Raw genomic sequence first — 14,739 nt, 5'->3', positions numbered from 1 at the left:
CACGAAAGCACTACCAGGTTCTCCAATTGTCACGACCCGAAATTTTCACCCCAGGGATCGTGATGGCGCCTAACAGCTCGAATAACATATGAATCACCCATGATACTATAATTATACAACTATTAATTCATGTATAATATTAAAACTAATATACATTAAAAAAAATCACATCTGAAAAATCTAAAACATTAAGATACCATTATTACAACAACAACAACAATATACCCAGTATTATCCCACACCGTGGGATATACCATTATTATACTAGTATAATACGGCGTATCATTATTATATTAAAATTATACCATATGTATAATTTGCAAATACATAACAACATATTTGAATCATCACAAAAAATTATTAGTATACTAGCATTAGACAATATATATAAGACCTCCCATTGATATTATGTAGTTAATAATTAAAAATGCATACCAGTGATATATTCATACTTGAAATATTTATTGTTACTTAAATAATACCATCATTATGCAGTTAAATATTCAAAATACATATGGCATACATTTAAATTCTTGAAGTACATTGATAGGTTCATTTGGAAAAAATACTTCAAATAAAACAAACCATTATTATACCTATCAGATTGATACTATATATTTTCTTAATCCTATTTTCATCTATCATAAAGTGGGCCCTAAATCTCTATCTTCCACTGCTTATAAATTAGTGATGTACTGGTTATATTATGATTACTACACTAAAAAGTAAAATATTAGTTTATAAAAGAAAATATATCAAACTAATAATAATCGAAATACATGCAATTAAGGACTGAAATAAGCATGAATCTCGGCAGAAAGAAGGTTCCGCCGTTGGAAGCTGCTACAACATATTAATATGTAATTGCTAGAAATGATAATCAATAATTACTGCTATGGTTTTGTAATTTTTTCTTAAATATTGGCTAGTTATATTTGAAACTTTTTTATCAAAATTGTCTAAGTTTTGTATATTACCTATTCTAAACAATTTTTTCTTCCAATTTAAATACAATTCATTATTAGTGCCTTAAATTAGGGGATTCTTTGCTTGGAAGCGAAGTTCAAATTGTTCTTCCATCGAAATAAGACTACTTTCAGTTGTATGTTACTGATTTTAAGCCATAATTAGCGCAACTCTTCTCTCTACAATAACATACATACTAAAGACATATCTACAATAACATACATACTAAAATTCGATACAATATACAAATTAAAAATAAATTTCATACAAATTCAATATAAAATTTGATATATCGACAACAACATACATACTAAAGATAAATTTCATACAACTAATTATACAGTATACCACTTATTTACAATTTATCTACAACTTTCATGCATCATTCTTATCCAGTTAAATACATCTACAACATCATACAACTTAAATATAATTTTATACAAATTTTATATAATATGTCTTTTGCATATAATTTGTATGTGTGTGTTCTTCGGCTTCTTCTTCGAAATTCAATTTGAAAATCCAGCCAAATCAAATCTAATCTTCATCAAATACCCCCAAAAATTGAGATATAAACTCCATAGAATATTTTCAATCGTTTTCAATAACACCCAATCCAAACAAAAAATATTTTTTGAAAATCCAAGTTCGAATTGAAAGCTTCGAGGCTATCACAATCCAAAATCCATTAAAGGTAGTTGTCATGCAAGCCAACAATAAATGATAACTTAATTACTCATTTTAGTATTTTTAAAATCATAATTTCCTTCAATTAAATAGTAACAGATAGAAATTACAGAGTAAATAATAATATTTTCACAACTACAATACTGAACAACGATAAGCACCCCCAAAACCCGGTGCCACAAGTGCATGAGCATCAACTAGGAAATATAGTAAAATACAACATCTGTTTGGAATACAATTAGACAGGGGAGTGTAAATAACTCTGATGGAGACTTTGTGTGCTACAGACTCGTAACATGGGATGCAGCTCGCATAAGTCCTGCAATAACCGCACCTCTACGCCCACAAGACCACTAGACATGTATGTACTTGCACAAAATGTGCAGCAAGTGTAGTATGAGTACGTAAATCAACACGTACCCAATAAGTATCTAGTCTAACCTCAGAGAAGTAGTGATGATGGGTCGACTCCGACACTTGCTATGGGCTAACAATAAAATGCCGATATTATAATTAAGCATGGATTGTGTAAAAACATCTGAAAACTCAATAACGAGAAGTAAGTAAACAATTCTTTCACTGATAATAAATCCCAAATTAATTTCCATCATTTAACAAATTAAGCTCTCAAACCAATGAAACATTGTTGATTATAATTGGATTCCAAGAAATTTTTTGCACGAGTTATGCCGAGGTCCTACGACCCGATCCAATATATAAATATATAAACTATGCACTGCCAAGGGTTGAACGGTGCGAACCATAGATGCATCTATCTGCTATCGAGGTGTTCGGCCCGCTCCACAAGAAGAAAAAATACATTAAAACCACCAATTCAAGATTTTTTAAGGGTTAATATTCAAAGAAATATCAATTCTCATTAACGGTCAAGTGACCAGTCCAAAACTCAAGTAAATAAAGTTTAACCTTTTACAATTCATTTATCAAGTTCCAATATGATTTAAACAATTAGATTAACAAGTAGGGTGCAAACATCGCAAATATAACATGATTTGGGTCCTATACTACCCGGACATAAGCACAATTAGTAGCTACGTACGGACTCTCGTCACCTCGTGCGTATGTAGCCCCAACAAATAGAAGCACATATTAAACAATTCACCTATGGGGTTAATTCCCTCTTACAAGGTTAGAAAAGAGACTTACCTCGCTCCAAAGTTCCATAACCGGCTCCGACGCTACTCTAACACCTCAAACCAATGCTTGACGGTCCAAAACTACGCAACCAATGTGCAAACCAATCAAAATGTGTTCTAATACCCATTATTAATCAATTTAAACAATTTCCAACTCTGCTCTAAAGTCGACAAAATCAACCCTCGGTCCTACGTGCCCGGATTCCAATTTTTTTGAAGACAAACATTACCCATAACCTCACGAACTCAAATATATAATTTATTCCCAATTTCATGCTCAAATTCGTGGTCAAAAATCCAAAAATACCAAATTTTTAGGTTTTCTACCAAAACCCCAAAATTTCCACTAATTTTCCATGAATTTCCATGTTAAAAATCTATATATAGTCCAAGTATTTAACTTGCAATAGGTGGGAATCACTTACCTTGACATAGATGATGAAAATCTCTCCTTGAACCCTCTCCAAAATCGTCCAAACCAAGAGAGAAATGAGTGTAATGGGCTAAATCCCGCTTTAAAATAATTCTGCCCAGGCCTGACCTTCTTCGCGTTCGCGACTCCCTTATCGCGTTCGCAATGCTCACCTAACTCCTCCCCCTTCGCGTTCGCGTTCCACGCTCTGCGTTCGCAAAGGACAAATGATCTCAGGCCCAGCTCCCCATTTCCTTTTGTGCATTCGCGACTGGCCCTTCGCGTTCACGTTGGTTCCTCAGGCACCCCTCCGCATTCACGACGTCTGTGTCGCGTTCGTGACCTCCGTGTCGCGATGAGTAATCTTCTCCAGCCCTCCAAATCCTTCTTCGCAAATGCGGTCGCCTCCACGCGTTCGCGATGAAGGACACTAGAACTAACATCAGTAGCAACAAACATGGGAAAAATGACCCGAAACCAACCCGAAACACACCCGAGGCCCCCAGGACCCCGTCCAATCACACCAACCAGTTTCATAACATAAAACGGACATGCTCGAGGCCTCAAATCACATCAAACAATATCGAAATCATGAATCGCACCCCAATTCGAGCTTAATGAACTTTAGAACTTCAAACTTCCATCTTAGATGCCGAAACCTATCAAATCACGTTCGGTTGATCTCAAATTTTCCACACAAGTCACATTCGACATTACGGACCTATTCCAACTTCCGGAATTGGAATCTGACCCCGATATCAAAAGTCCACTCCTGGTCAAACTTTCCAAAAACCTTCAATTCCAACTTTCGCCAAATGACCCCGAAATGACCTACGGACCTCCAATTCCACATTCGGATGTGCTCCTAAGACCAGAATCACCATACGGAGCTATTTTCAGGCTCGGAATTCCAACTGGACATCGATAACATTAAAATAGACTTCAACCCAAATTTATGAAATTCTTCTAATATGCCAACTTTCCACAATAGGCGCCGAAACGCTCCCGAGTCATCCAAAACCCGATCTGGAGATATGCTCAAGTCCAAAATTATCATACAAACCTGTTGGAACCTTCAAATCCCGATTCCGAGATCGTTTACTCAAAAGTCAAACCTTAGTCAATTCCTCCAACTTAAAGCTTCCAAAATTAAAATTTTCTTTCCAAATCAACTCCAAACTTCCCGAAATTCAATTCCAACCACACGTACAAGTCATAATACCTGAAGTGAAGCTACTCATGGCCTCAAACCCCGAATGACGTGCTAGGTCTCAAAAACGACCATTCGGGTCGTTATAGAAGCTTCTTAATGGCTGTCAATGATGGAGAGTCAAATATCTTCAAAATTTATTGATTGACAATTTCAATTCGAACAGTCCAGCCAAATAATTAATATACATCTACTACTATCCCGCCATCGAAACACCAACAAGAAAAGAGGAAGCCCAAAAAACTTCCAAATTCCAGCCTTGGCAAAATTCAAATCGCTAAAAAATTAATCCCTTTCTTCGCAATCGTTAGAGAAATTATGTGCTTTAGAAGAAAAAACCTTGTAGAACGGTGTAGAAAGAAAGTTGATTTCAAAGAGAGAAAGAGGAAAATCCTTTAGAAAGATAGGGGTTTGTTTGGGTAAGTAAGGAATTATGAGAATTTTTTGGGATTTACTAAATTAAAAGTCTACAATCAAGGGATACTCATTTACAACTAATTTTTATATAATTGGTAAAGTGTATATGATCAAATAATTAAGTTAAAATTTGATTAGGGACAGCAAATAAATTTCATATATACTATAGGTAGGTAAAATTCTCTATTTTTATTAGCTAAATTTGACATATCTAACATACAACTTAAATTAAGTAACTTAAAGAAAGAAAATGCTTGTATTATGATTTGTCGTTTCAATGTGTCCATCTCCTCTGCTATGCGCACTGACAGTAAGTTACCAGTACAGCCGTCGTACAAATTCGATAAATTTAATATGTCTACAATAACATATTACTTAAATACAAATTTCATGCAACTATTTATATAATATACACTTTATTTATAACTTATTTATAACTTTCATACAACATTCATACAGAAAATAATACAACTACAATAGAATACAATTGAAATATAATTTTCGTATAAATTTCATGCAACTATAATACAACTTTAATACAATTTTGATATCTATATGCAACTTTAATATTTGTAACTTGAATAAAAGTTTTATTTAACGATTCATGCATTATACAACTTATTTAAAACTTTAATATAATACTCATACAAAAAAATATATACTATAGTGGAATACAACTCAAAATATAATTGTTATACAAATTTCATACAATCTAACAACTTAATATAATTTTGATGATACAATCTTCAAATGTATATTGTATGCCATTTGTACGTATTTTATATGTTATTTGTTCTTTTTTCGCTTTGAGTTTTAATATGAAAGTTCAGTCAAAATCAACTCTAATTTTCACCAGAAACACCCCCGAAAATAGAGATATAACTACAAATTATATTTCTCAATCGTTTGCAATTATACTCAATCCAAACAAATAATAATTTTAGAAAACCCGAATTTAAATTCAAAGTTTCAAAAATTTATAATTACTATCAATGGCTTGCGGACAACGGTTGATTTGGTGGTGACAGGAAATGACGTGAAATACATTTTTGAATTCCCCGAAGAAGATGAGAAAGAGAAGAGAAGCAGAGAAGATTGGAGGAGGAAAAAATAGGGCAGAAGAGAGAGATACAAGGCAATTGGCGAAAGGTGAGGGATCTAGTTACCACATTAAAAGGCTACAACCAAGGGATATTCATTTAATACTAATTTGCATATAATTGATAAATTGTATATCAAATCGTAATTAAGTTAAAAACTCTCTTGTGGGAGCAAATAAATTTCTAATATAGTATAACTAGGCAAAATCTCTTCTGTATATTTTGACTAGCGGTTGTAATTATTTTGGACCGATTAGCCAAATGTGTTAAAACACCAAAAAATTACATGGTATGTCCCCTAACGGGACTGGCCTTGGCGGAACTGTGTAAGGGTAAAATCGAGGGCAATGTCTGCCTCGATTCTCCGATGAGAGAACAAAGGGGAAGCACAGATTTACAAGGTTATAATCGAGGCAAGAAACACCGGGCATGGTAAAGCAATAGACGATATATCCAAAACCGGGCATGGTAAAGCAACACACCCCGGACCGAGTATGATTTCTAGACCTCGGGAGACGCGGTGGATGATTATGCATGATGGATAGGGCGCCGTAATACTCGCCCTCAACCGAAATTGCGGTACGAATCTCGTTCGGTATCGATTATGGATCAACATCTACCGGGAAAAAAAGATTTATACCTTTTTAGACTTATACTAGGACTGAAATTCTCCTAGTATATAAAGGAAAAGTTTTTCTTTAGTGTGACACATTGTAACACGCGATTCAAAGAAATAAAAGTTTATTTTTGTCATCTAACTACTGTTAAAGGCATTATTCACTTGTTCTTTCTTCATTCGTGACCGTGCTCGATCCGAGGGTCCAATCGAGGATGAGTTCCACTGTTCAATCTAAGATCAGACTTTGCCATCGTATTGCAATAAGTTTGATCGTTTATTTTATCTTTAATTTATCTATCTATTATTATTAATTATTCGTATTGAATTAAACCACATATCCTTGAAACCGCATATAAAATTAATTGTTACTCATTTTTGAGGTAAACAGTTTGGCGCCCACCGTGGGGCTAAGGATAATAGTGGTGATTTGGTACGAATCTCCATAACACACCCTATTTTACGTTTGTTCTTTGTAATTTTAATTCTAGGTCAGTCTAAAATTGTCAAACTCTCAGTGTGCTCACTTGAATGTTGACGCTGAGTCAGGCCATCACGGCGAAAATAATAATATGGTGCCCAGTAATGATGTGCTTCCTGCCGATCATAACAGTGTCCCAGTCGCCGACCCGATTGATGCCAACTCGCAAGAGGCCATCAACATCAATTTGCCAACTGATCCCGAAAACAGTGTTCGTAGGGGACCCCGACCAACAGCTCGAGAAGCGCCCGAAGGTGAAGGTGATTGGGTGAGCCTATGGCTGATTTCCGAAATGCTGCAGGCTCAACAAGCGGTAATAGCACAACTACAGAATCAAAGCCACGCCCCCAACAGGGTCGAGCCTGAACAATCTCGAAAAAACACTCGAAGAGACGAATAAATTATTGAGAGACCGGGTGAATTCGAGCCCGGGGTAACTTCTGAGTTAATGAAGATGATCGAGGCGTTGACAAAATGGGTATAGTCAGGCGAGAGAAAGATTGAGGCAAACGACAAGAAGGTGGAAACATACAACTCCAGGGTCGATCAGATCCCGGGAGAACCCCAAATATTGAAGGGACCGGACTCCAAAATTTTTATCCAGAAGCCCTTTCCCCTGAGCGAGGCACCAAAACCGATCCCAAAGAGGTTCGTATGCCCGACATTCCCAAAAAGAATGGGACCACAGATCTAAATAAGAACGTGACCTCCTATACGTGCGCGATCAAAGGGAACGATTTAGAAGATGATGATATTGAGTCGGTGTTGCTAAAAAAGTTTGGAGAAACTTTGTCCAAGGGAACAATGATATGGTATCACAACTTGCCTCCCAATTCCATTGACTTGTTCGCTATGCTTGCAGATACTTTCGTAAAGGCCCATCTCCGGGCCATCAAGGTCGAGACTAGAAATTCAGATCTTTTCAAGGTCAAGAAAATGGATAACGAGATGCTCATGGAGTTCGTGTCAAGATTCCAGATGGAGCGTATGGACATACCACCAATTGCAGATGATTGGGCCATTCAGGCATTCACTCAGGGGCTCAACCCCTGAAGTTCCGTAGCCTCTCAACAGCTAAAACAAAATTTGGTGGAGTATCGACAATAACCTGGGATGATGTCCACAATAGGTACTAATCAAAGATTAGGGTCAAGGACGACCAACTCCGGCCCCTTCTGGGGCTGTTTACCCCATCAGGACCGATGATAGATCTAAAAGAGACATTGATCAAGATCCAAGATCGGCCTGAGATCGACATCAACCATATAACGTGGATCGAAGGGAAATGGATCCGGGCATCATCCCACATAAAATGGGAAGAGAAGTGATCGAGGTCCTAGCGGCTGGGGCTTTATGAGCAAGAATGGGTTCGACAGGCCACTTGGGAGTAGGGAAGCACCAAGATTATCGGAGTACAATTTCAACGTGGACGCTGCCAGCATCGTGTCGGCCATAGGTCACATCAAAAAGACCAAGTGGTCCGTCCATTGCAGTTCGACCCTACCCAGAAAGATCCTAATTTGATGTGTAAGTATCACGGCACTCACAGTCACAGGACCGAAGATTGTCGATAGTTAAGAGAAGAAGTTGCTCGGTTATTCAACAATGGACACCTCCGAGAATTCCTGAGTGAGAGAGCCAAAAACCACTTTAGGAACAGGGACGCCAACAAACAGGTCGAACAAGAGGAGCCTCAACACGTGATCAACATGATCATCGGGGGAGTCAATGTCCCGCAAGGGCCAATAATAAAATGCACTAAAGTGTCTATCACGAGGGAAAAGTGCACCAGGGATTATGTTGCCGACGAAGTGATCCCGGTGCTCGGGGTTTCAACATCGAGGATGCAGAACGAACCAAAAAAGAAGAGATTAAATAGCAATCACTAATACCGGCCCCAGCCGAACCGGAGAAACAGGAAGAACAAGGAGCGGACGATGAAGACGATTATAACGTCCTGAGATTATTCATAGCTCCCGATGACACTAATGCCACCAAACCAACTGTTGAAGAGTTGGAACAAGTTATATTAATCTAGCATCTAACGGATCAAAAGGTATACCTGGGCACGGGGTTAATTTCCGAGCTCAGGAAAAAGTTTATTGATTTTTTCAAAGTTAATGCCTATTGTTTTGCTTGGTCCCATCTTGACATGACAGGGATTCCACTGGAGGTAACAACTCACAAGCTAATTTTGGACCCGAATTTCCATCCGGTTAAGTAAAAGAGAAGGCCACAGTCTGAGATCAAACATGTGTTCAACAAGGATGAGGTATCTAAACTCCTAAAAATATGATCCATTCGGGAAGTCAGATTGGTTAGCTAACGTAGTGGTAGTACCTAAAAAAGGAAATAAATTAAGGATGTGCATGGATTATAAAGATTCAAATAAAGCATGCCCAAAGGATTCTTTCCCTTTGCCTAACATCGATCGAATGAAGATGCTACGGCCAGGCACTAGATATTCAGTTTTATCGACGCCTACTCCGGGTACAACCAAATTCGGATGAACCTAGACGATTAAGAAAAGACTTCTTTCATAACGAAATTCAGCACATACTGCTACAACATAATGCCGTTCTGAGCGCCTAGTAAATCGAATATTCGAAGAACATATAGGAAAATCAATGGAAGTTTATATTGATGATATGTTGGTCTCCATGCGAGCAGAGGACCATTTGAAGGAAACCTTTGACATACTAAGGACATACAACATGAAGCTAACCCCGGAAAAGTGTGCATTTGGGGTCGCTTCGGTTTAGGAAAATACCTCGGGTTCATGGTATCTAATTAGGGGATAGAGATCAACCCCAAAAATAAAGTCCATCGAGGACATCACCGTAGTCGACAACGTCAAGGTAGTTTAGAGACTGACCGGGCGTATAGCCGCATTGGGCCAGTTCATCTCGAGGTCGTCGGACAAGAGCCATCGGTTCTTCTCCCTATTGAAAGAGAAGAATAATTTTTCTTGGACTCCGGAATGCCGGCAAACTTTGGAAGAACTCAAGCGATACATGTCGAGCCCCCTTTGCTGCACACTCAGAAGGTAACGAACATTTGTACCTCTACTTGGCGGTTTTCGAGGTGACGGTAAGTGGTGTCTTTGTTCGGGAGGAAGAAGGTACAGAATTTCCTATTTATTACGTTAGTAGAACCCTAGGCGATGCCGAAACAGGGTATCCTTACCTAGAAAAGTTAGCGCTCGCCTTGCTAAGTGCTTCCAGGAAACTAAAGTCGTACTTTTAATGCCACCCCATATGCGTCGTAACCTCTTGCCAGCTAAGGAATATCATGCATAAGCTTGAGCTCTCGAGTCGGGTGGCCAAATGCCCGTGGAGATCATCGGGTACAATATCGAGTACCGACTCTAGAGTGCCATAAAATCTCAGATCTTGGCAGACTTCGTGGCCGACTTTACGCCTGCCTTGATAGTCGAGGTTGAAATGGAATTGCTGCTCAGCTCGAGGACTAATTCAGGGATCTGGACCCTATTCATGGACGGTGCGTCCAATGCGAAAGGGTTCGGGCTTGGTATCATGTTAAAACTACCCTCGGGAAGCATAATTAAATAGTCTATTAGAACTGTTAAATTGAGTAACAATGAAGCAGAGTACAAAGCTATGATTACAGGTCTAGAACTAACCAAAAGCCTCGGGGCGGAAGTGATCGAAGCCAAATATGACTCCCTCCTCATCGTGAATCAAGTCTACGGAACGTTCGAAGTGAAAGAGGAACAAATGTAGAGATACTAGGACACGTTGCAGGTAACCCTGCACCAATTCAAGGGATGGACTTTGCAGTATCTACCTCGAGATCAAAGTAGTGAGACCGATGCACTGTCCAACTTGGGGTCGTTTGTCGCTCTGATGAATTTAGCTCGGGAGCAGTGGTGAAACTGATGAATTTGGTGGTAGAAGAAGGTCACGCCAAAGTAAACTCGACAAGTTTGATTCGGGATTGGAGAAACAAATACATTGACTACCTGAAGACAAGAAAATTTCCATCGGATCCTAAGGAATCGAGAGCACTGCGCACAAGGCTGCCAGATTTAGCTTAGTCGATGGAGCATTGTTCAGGAGATCCTTTTTCAGCCCACTAGCTAGATGCTTAGGTTCGGGAGAGACCGAATACGCCATGAGAGAAGTTCACGAGGGCACTTGCGCGAACCATTCGGGGTTAGAATCCTTAGTTTAGAAGCTAATTAGAGTCGGCTACTACTGGAATGAAATGGAGAAGAATGCGAAAGACTTTGTGCGAAAATGCGACGAGTGCCAAAGACACACCCCGATAATTCATCAACCAGGAGAGATGGTACACCTGGTCCTATCACCATGGTCGTTTATGAAGTGGGGAATAGACATCGTCGGTCCTCTGCCATGGGTGCCCGGTAAAGTCCAATACATACTATCATGATCGATTATTTTTCCAAATGGGTCGAGGCCCAACCGTTCGAGAAGGTCGGGGAGAAAGAAGTCACCGACTTTATCTGGGATCACATAATTTTTTGATTTGGGATACCGGCCGAGATAGTCCGCGATAACGGAAACAATTCGTCGGCAGTAAGGTAAGTAAGTTTTTCGAAGACCACAAGATCAAGAAGATATTATCAATGCCTTACCACCCTAGTGGGAATGAGAAAGTGGAATCGACGAACAAAACTATACTCCAAAACCTAAAAAAGAGGTTGACCGGTTCGAATGGAAAGTGGAAGGAAATACCAATTGAACTAGGGAACCGAGCCTCAGGTTCCACTATGCTACCGAAAATTCAAATGGCTAGGCCATGGCCACAAGCCTGGAATTATTGGATGAAAGGCGGGAAGCTGCCCTGGTCCAGTCGGCCGCCCAAAAGCAACAAATAGGGAGGTACTACAACCGAAGAGCCAACCTTTGGCATTTTTACGTCGAGGACTTAGTATTGAGAAAGGGAACACTACATACTAGGAAACCAAACGAAGGGAAACTAGGCCCAAATTAGAAAAGACCATATCGAGTCATCGGAATAACCAGCAAATGCTCGTATAAACTCGAGTCGGGGAACGGTGTACAACTACCGAACAACTACAACGTGGCACACTTAAAGCAGTACTACTGCTAAGGTACAAAATTAATTCCTTTTTAATTTAGTTATATTACGGACTAACGTATGCAGGTACCCGGCCAAGGACGAATACAACTATTAGGTCTGAAAGTGCGTGTTGTACTCCTTTTCTCTTGAACCGATTTTGTCCCGAAGCGAGTTTTTCGACAAGGTTTTTAGCAAGGCAATAGTAGAACATGCTACCTTAGTTTTGAAGACTGGCATTAAATCAGAATTGATGATCGTTTACACCAAATCAACAGTATCCGATCCCATACAAGTTCGGCCTCGAATACTGGGGGCCATTACCCCCAGGTTAAGGGATAATTTTGTATGTTAAAAGCCAAAGCTTGGTGGTTAGGATTCATTATAAGGGTCAAACGGTCATACGAACCGTGCCCATGTAGCCCACTCTAGCCATGGAACAAGGCTTATGTGCCTCCGATCATGTATCATACATATAAAACAATGAAATAAATCTCTGCTTCCCTTATACTTTGTTACTATGCATTTCACTTCTTCAATGCTTCATAATGGATCTTATATCCTAAAGCCCATGGGCTACCCCTACTCGGGGACTGTGGTCCGATGAAAAATTCGGACAGCCCAGGCTATCGAATCCCGGAGGTACCAAGCCTATTAGGCAGTGCCCGAATACAAAAGGCTATGGCCACCCTTAAAACGACTCGGATACATTTGAAGTTCGTACGCAGAAAGTAAGTCCCTTATGTATAGTCAAAATATATTAAAAGGTTACCCTCGGCAAAAACATTGTCTAAGACACTTAAGCATCTCAAAGGTCTTCGATTATACCAAAATCTCGAAGCCTTGAGTAACCTGGAGTTGCCATTAAAATCGGTCCCCATTCGGACCTCCGAAGAACAGATACTCTAGATTACATTTGATTATATGCTAGGCATTTAAAGCGATACGCAAAAAATTGCAAATAGGTATTGCCTAAAGGGGAAATTTTATATATTTCAAAAAATATTTACAAAGGCATGATAAAACGGCCTCAAAATAAACAAAGAAGAAAATATACAAGGGAAAACTAAAAAAGAACTGAGGAATTTACACATGGTCTTCACCGGGGCTCGACTCGTCACCAGAACCGTTGGAACCCTCAGAGACTTCGGGACCCTCAAGCTCATAGAGTTCGTTTGCCTCGCGTCGAGCCTCTTGGCTTCTTCGATCTCGGCGGACAGGTCAAAACCTCGGGCATGGATCTCCTGGAGGGTCTCTCTCTAGGATAGCCGCCTTACATATTCGGTCTTTGTCTTTAAGCGGGCCTCGGCTATCTCCACATCAGCCTTATACTGGGCCAACATTTCCTCAACGTTGGATGAATCAATAGAAGTTGCCTCCAATTTGGACCTCAACGTGGTATATTCTTTGCCGAGGGCATCCCGTTATGTGACGGCTGAGTTCAGATGTGCCCAGAGTTCATCATTTAGTAGATACCACTTGTGGGCCTTGTCCTTTGACACCCGAAGTTGGTCATTTCGATGCCAACTCCTCTTTTATAGCCTTTTTTTCTGAAGCCAGCAGGTTCATCCTGCCCTTCCACGCCTCGGTCGTAGCCTTGACCTCATCCATCTCAGCCCGAAGCTAGTCGATCAAGTCTATCTTCTCTTGGACCTATGAAGTTGCGTTGTTAGCCATCACAAGTAGCTTTTCGTTTTTAGCATCAAAGATCCTTACCTTCTTAACCAGCTCGGCATGCTTCCGCTTCACGGACAAGGCCTCCTCCTGAGCCTTTTTTAGCTTGGCTCGGAGAATTGGGAGGTCTTTACGGGCCTTGTCTTGTTATTCACTGAGAGCCCTGTACATGTACTTCTTCAGGATTTACTCTTTGAACTCGAACTCAAGCTGGCTAATTTCCAAGCGATACCGAAAGAAGCTTTCATGATGAAGCACTGAAGCCTGAAAAACACTAAAGTCATTAGAACATGACTAAACTAAGCAAAATTTGCAAAGGGTATGAAGAGTAAATGTCTTACCCGGTTCAGTGCTTGTTGCGCCTAGTTGAAGAGTCTCGATGTGCCTACTTCATTCATTTTTGCCTGGTCCTCCTCGGTCACCAGGCAATGAAGGTAGCTGGACACACCCGCCGGAGCCGACAGCGCTCGGGCGTCCGTTGGGATAGTAAGAACGACCGTTCTCTTACGTTCGATATCCACACTCGTGGCAGGGAACTGCCTCACTAGCTTCGGGCTCGAGATCGGCCCGCCCGCTCCTGATGGCACATCCTTTTTTAGGACCTCCAGGTGACCAAGACTAGAGTAGTCCTCCAACGCTCCCATGTCCATGTCGTCAAAGAACATGTTGAGGGCATCGTCTGGGCCCGATGCCGTCTCGTTTGATCTCTTTTTTTTTGGCTTGAGCCTCTTCAAACATGAACTCTGTGTGGTACGGTCTCCCCATGACGTCAATGACACCAAGTGCCTCCTTCGGGGAGAGAGCGGCTTCTCGGGAGGCCGTGATCTCTGATTCTCCTTCTGGATCCCGATCTAGAGGAGGATCGACCCCTTGGCCACTTTTTTTGGTTGCCACCTGCTCCCCCTCATTGATGGACGACTCATGAGCAAGAGGTCGATCCTCCCCTAGCTCGGGA

The sequence above is a fragment of the Nicotiana attenuata genome, chromosome 11 (genome assembly GCF_001879085.1).
Source record: "Nicotiana attenuata strain UT chromosome 11, NIATTr2, whole genome shotgun sequence".
Classification (NCBI taxonomy): domain Eukaryota; kingdom Viridiplantae; phylum Streptophyta; class Magnoliopsida; order Solanales; family Solanaceae; genus Nicotiana; species Nicotiana attenuata.
This window is presented reverse-complemented; position numbering follows the sequence as displayed.